We start from the raw sequence: 6271 nt of genomic DNA, 5'->3' as shown, positions 1-6271 counted from the left end.
AGGAAAAATGAGACCCCAGGGCTCTCGTGACCCGCTGGGAGCTCGCCCCAGCACCCTGGCTGCAAGAGACCAGGGGACAATTGCGAGGGACGGTGAGGATGAAGGTCCTCAGTGTGGATGTGCCGCCACCAGCCTCCACGCCACGCCAGGTAAGACTTGCCCCCCTGGACACAAGGGCCCTAAATGGAGGACGGGAGACCTGGATCCCCTGTGTAATCAAGAGAACACACACCCCTTGACCATGGCACACCCCATATGGGAATTCCCTAGGCACTGGGGAGGCAGTGCCCCCATGACCCCCGATCTTTTTACGGGGTCTTGTTCGATCTGGTCAAAGGATGCCTTGAGCCCTGCCTCGGATTTTATTGCAAGTGCCCTACCTCTTACTGGCCTTCCGTTTCTACCAAAGCGGAAAACCCCAATGCCAAATAATAAAGGCTCATTACCAGTGACAAGAAGTGGCTGATTATTCCAGCAGAAAGTTCTAAGTACAAAGGCTGAAGGTTGGGAACAGACCCAGCGATGAGGAGATGTTTCTCAGTGGGCCCTACCATCAGGGATTTATCTGATTTGGGCTAAGGAGGGCATGGTACTCAAAAGCCGGAGGTTAAACGTCTCGACGGAGAGATCACAGCCGGATCTCTTAATCACTTACTTCATTTGGCTTTAGAAAGTGTTTCTTCATGCTTTCTTTTCAGCATTTGGATCTGGTTTTAAATTATTCATACGATGACAATGCCTGATTCCTCTCACAAATTCAGAAAAACAAAAAATGTTGGGAAAGGGTTGATGGTTAAAGAATGTCATCTTCTGAGGAATTTTGATATCCTGTCCATAACAGAGATTGCCAGGGAATTAACTGCTTCTTGTACTTTCTAGATTTCTGATGCTTTGACCTCTGGGGCGTCTGGTGCCCTGGAATCACTGTCCCTCCCGGGTCAGCCAATTTCCAGAGATAGTAAGTGACTCGCCTGTGAGCATGTCTTTTATACATAAACCAACCAACACAGAGGCCACATTGCCTCCCAAATAAGAAGATGGTCTATTCTGAGTGTCCCTGGAAGCAGCAGATAGGTGAGTAAGTTCTGCTGAGGGAGGGGTCCCAGAAACGCTATAGAGAATGTAGAGGATTTGATGGCTGGAGCTCAAGCAGCCTTCATGGGCCATGAGGAAGCATCCTGCATCCTAGAGAAGAGGGAGCTGAATCATCTAACGAGTCTGTATCTCTCCTAATATTAGGAAGTCACTGGACTCCTTCTGCATGACAAAGAATACAAATCTACATTTTTAAGTAACTATTCTTTGAGGTTTTGCTGTTCTCTTCAGTGAAATAACCTCATATAATGCACTCTCCTTGATGCAAAGCAAAACCAAAAACCATGGGGCACCTGGGTGGCTCAGATGGTTAAGCTTGGTTTGGGCTCAGGTCATGATCTCACGGTTCGTGAGTTCTAGCCCCATATGGGGCTCTGTGCTGTTAAGGCAGAGCCTGCTTAGGATTCTCTTCCCCCACCCGCCCCTCCCCCACCTCTCTCCATCTCTCTCTCTCTCTCTCTCTCAAAATAAATAAATAAACTTTAAAAAAAACCATAATATCTTGGCCTGAAGTGATGGGTCGAGGCCTGTGAAGGTACTCAGTGCGTCCCCAAAAGATGTCTACTGATCATGCTACTGACATTATCAGTATCAGAAAGAAGTTTAACTCATCTTACGTGCCAAATGCTTGGTAGATGTGTTCCCTTTCAGCCGTCAACATCCACAGTACATGCTCTGCTTTTCCACTTTGTCTAAACACAGACCAACAAGATGCTGGTCACCATCATTTGACTGTATTTACAAGTTTCCCCGTTTCCTGGAACCATAAATCGAGAGCAGGAGGCCCATCGTTAACCAGCAACTTGTCTGGAAAATAAAGCAGGTTACGACTCGGCATCCGAGTAAAACCACCCTATCCTTGCCGGTCATTGTGGGCCCCCCGCTGAGCCCAGTGTACTCTCTGCAGAGCATATCGCCTCCTACAAAAGAGTTACAAATTACACAAATGACGACAAAGCGTCATCTCCTACAGTGTGGGTCCCCTGCTGCCCCCTCATAGATCCCACCTGTACGTTGGGAACTGACCGAACGTGGAACAGAATCGGCAAACACACGGGGGCATTGGTGTCTGCTCTTGTACACGCCAGGCCACTAATATTATGTGATATCCAACAAAACAGAAAGGAATTTTAACCAAAAACCAGTTGTGCTTCCTCCCTGAGAACGCCCTCAATAAACTTTGAAATCTGGTCTTCTCGGTCTTTCTGCGGTGCTAAGACTTGTGTCTCTTTCTGCTATTAAAAGCACAGTTTGGGGGGGCACCCGGGTGGCTCAGCCGGTTAAGCGTCCGACTTCTGCTCGGGTCATGATCTCACGGTGTGTGGGCTCGAGCCCCGCGTTGGGCTCCGTGCTGACAGCTCAGAGCTTGGAGCCCGTTTCAGACTCTCTGTTTCCCTCTCGCTCTCTGCCCCTCCCCCATTCATACTCTGTCTCTCTCTCTCTCTCAAAAATAATTTAAAAAAAAACATTAAAAAATACGATTCGGGGTTTATTCATTTTCTTTAAAACACAACTCATTAACTTCACACTCAAAAGTGTTATTTTGCTTGCATTTGTTTCTTTTTTTAAAAATGAGACCAGAACTGATGAAGAAGTTTTGATAGATTGATGACACTTTCCAAAAAACAAATAACTTATGGGCATGGGGACTCCAGACCCATAACATCACATTGTCAGACGGTTGTGTCTTATTTCCTAAACGCCTTTGGGTTTTCTGGCTTGTTTTTGTTTTGTTTTGTTTTGTTTGCGTTTTTGTTTTTTGAGGGGAGAGGACATCCCTGTCTTGGAAAAATTATCATACTCCAAGATGGACAGATTCGTGCTTCCTGACATTACGGGTCTAGTACTTTGCTGCTATCTTATCTCCACTTTTGTGCTTCATTGAATCATGACTTAGGCATAAAAATAAAAAAAAAAAATAATAAAAATAGATACAATTGAACAAAGATGAGATAGTGTCCACCATGCACACGGGGATGTGGAGCCTCAGTGAGATGCCCAGGGTCAAGGGGGCGCCAGCCTCGCTGACGCGTCCCCGTGCTTCTGGGACGGTTGCTGAGACATAGCTGGTAGGAACTCAGTGGGATTTCCCAGAAGCCCATTGGCTTCATAGTCCCCATCTGTAAAATTTATAGGAGTCAAAGACTGTTTCACTGTCTCTTACTTGACAACTACATGGGGCACCTGGGTGGCTCAGTCGGTTGAGCATCCGACTTTAGCTCAGGTCATGATCTTGAGGTCTGTGAGTTCGAGCCCCGCATCGGGCTCTGTGCTGACCGCTCAGAGCCTGCAGCCTGCTTCCGATTCTGTGTCTCCCTCTCTCTCTGACCCTCCCCCCATTCATGCTCTGTCTCTCTCTGCCTCAAAAATAAATAAAAATTGAAAAAAAAATTAATAAATAAACGTTTAAAAAAAAAAACAAAGAAAACCACAGAACCACTTATAGGTTGCTCAGGTGGCCACATCTTGAACCACTGACATGGGCAAAGGCAGGATATTTCAAAATACCCAGTTGACCAATGCTGCTGCATAATTTCTGTAGTAGTCTGTAGTAGCCTGAGTCATTTTTTATTTTATTATTTTTTTTAATGTTTATTTTTGAGAGACAGAGACAGAGTGTGATCAGGGGAGGTGCAGACAGAGAGAAGGAGACACAGAATCCGAAGCAGGCTCCAGGCTCCAAGCTGTCGGCACAGAGCCCGACATGGGGCTTGAACTCACGGACCGCGAGATCGTGACCTGAGCCGAAGTTGGACGCTTAACCGACTAAGCCACCCAGACGCCCCTCTGTAATGATTCATTTTTAGTGAACACTACTCAGCCTAACTTCAAGAATGCTTTTTTTTTTCTTTTTAAATAATCTGTCAAAGAAGATAAAACACCAGCTTACCATTCTGACTCAGGCACATTCCCCAGAATTTCTTCCTTCTTAACACTGTACTTTTTATATTGTATATACTTACTCATTGTAATTCATTTATTCATATATTTATGTGTATTGTATTATCTATTCATTTGTTATTTGAACAGAAAGGAGTTAGCAGGAGGAAATGCTAATGTTTGAGGTTACAAACCAGGGACGGTGTGGTAGTCAAGGTGGGGTGGGCGATGCTTCCCAGAAGGTCAAGGGCTTCTTCCTCCCGCGGGGTCTCCATCCACCACAGGTCAGCAGGGAACCTCGTCCCATGTCACTTGTCCTGGCCGTGTTGTGCAGGGCAGTGGGCTCCACATTGGCTCCTGGGGGACACAGGACGGCAGCTCCTAGGAGATGAGCGCCTCCAGCCCGGAAACGGCAGGTGTCTCTCCCATTCCAAACTCCTCCGCCAGAAGGGGTCAGATCCCCCCTGACACCACGGGGTCGGGGAGCGCGCCCCTACTCTGTGCCCCGAGGAGCAGGGTGGCAACCTTTGGAGAAGGGTTAGGTGGGGTTTGCTGCCCACCCCAAGAAGGGTTCACGGGGCACTTACAGTTCCTGTTGGCAAGACGGTTCGACGATGACTTCAGGTTAAACAGTATGGAACAAATCAGGACGTGGGCAGAAACCTTCTCAGTACAAGGAAGCCCGGTGTGAGAGCCATAAAGGACAGCAAACGGGAGCCAAGGGGGATTCTCAAGGAGGAGAGAATTGGTTTGATTTTAGGGAATTGGGGAGGGCTCTGGAGAGTTCACGGGATGGCAGGCTGAATGTGGGAATCAGCTCTCCGTGCACGGACGGGACAGGGAGACGGACTTCTGAGCAGAGGAAGCAGTCACATCGGGCCACGGTGACGCGTTTTGGCACACCGCTTTGTAATTGTTGACAGTTTTACAGCAACAGTGACGTCCTAGACAAAGCCTGCCTCCTCGTCGTCGCCCTCTGAGTTGCCGATACTTACCCTGTAGCTGTCACAGGGGTATTGGGGGCACTTTGGAGTACCTAACTCTGAGGGCTGATTTATTACTACGGTTCAGCGAGTGTGTGTGTGTGTGTGTGTGTGTGTGTGTGCGCACTCGGTGCTGATGAGCACTCGGGCGTTTTGAGTGGTACCTCTTGAGGCTAGCAAGCCCTCATCTGTAGATTGCTGGCCTGACTTCTGACAAGAGCGCAGTGAACATGTCACATCCACACGATGCCCTTTGTTGCCCCGGGAAAGAACCTGCGTAGATGTCACTGCGTATTCACTACGAGCGGCCCTGTCTCCACTCCGTTTTTCTCCGACCCCTGGCCCTCCCTCCTTACGGAGGTTCAGCCGGCAGCTGGCGGTCTCCTTTGCCCTCCTCACTGGGCTCACATCCTCCATGTTGCTTGAGGCAAAGGGAGGACCCGTGGGCTTCCGAGCTTCTCCAGGCGACTCCAAGGCGCAGGAAAAAAAACCGGAGGGCAACCTTGCCCTCAAAGTGCGGTCCGTGACCAGCAGCATCGGCAGCACCCGAGAGCCTAACAGGAATGCAGGTTCCCAGGCCCCCGCCCAGCCCTGCTGACTCCAGCTCTGGGGAGTCACAAGGCCTTCCAAGAGCTTTAGCTGCACATTAAAGCTTGATAAGTACCGGATGGGATGCCCTCTAATGGGGCCTAATGGGGCCTGCTGATTGCAATTATCTGCATAAGCAGAGAAACCCGGAATAATGTAGCGATAATGACCTTGGGGGTGGGGGAGGGGGCATGCCAAGAGCACCACCCGGAAAGCCATTAAAGAGGCTTAAAGAAACTGAAAGTTGCCCTTGACTGTGGCGCTTGCACGGGTGAGTTTTTCACACTGTCACAAACCTTCCGGGCAGAGCCCGACACGGTTGAGGGTGTTTGTTTCCCCGGAAAGCTCAGTACGTGACAACAGGGCTCTAAGTGCCTGACGCTTCTTAATTTAATCGTGAGGGCCACCCACGCTGCGGATGCGAATTCCCACCCTACAGAAGCTCAGAGAGGCTAAAAACCTGCCCAGGGGTCACCAAGCGGGTCATGGGCAGAGGAAGGGTTTCGTCCTGCTCATAGTTGTTGATCTGTTTTTCCCGTGTTACCAAGAGTAAGGCTTATACTATGATTAGTGAGGATTATATTATAATGAGGAGGAGGAGTAAGGATCAAGGGTCCAGAAGCAGGAACTGGGTCCAGAAGCAGCACTGGGGTTTCTCAATACCAAACCCACTTAACAGCCTGGACTGGTGAGGAGGCCAGGGAGCCGGGGGCCGAGCAGGAGAC

This window comes from Acinonyx jubatus, chromosome D4, assembly GCF_027475565.1.
Source record: "Acinonyx jubatus isolate Ajub_Pintada_27869175 chromosome D4, VMU_Ajub_asm_v1.0, whole genome shotgun sequence".
Taxonomy (NCBI): Eukaryota; Metazoa; Chordata; class Mammalia; order Carnivora; family Felidae; genus Acinonyx; species Acinonyx jubatus.
Note: the sequence above shows the minus strand (reverse complement) of the source record.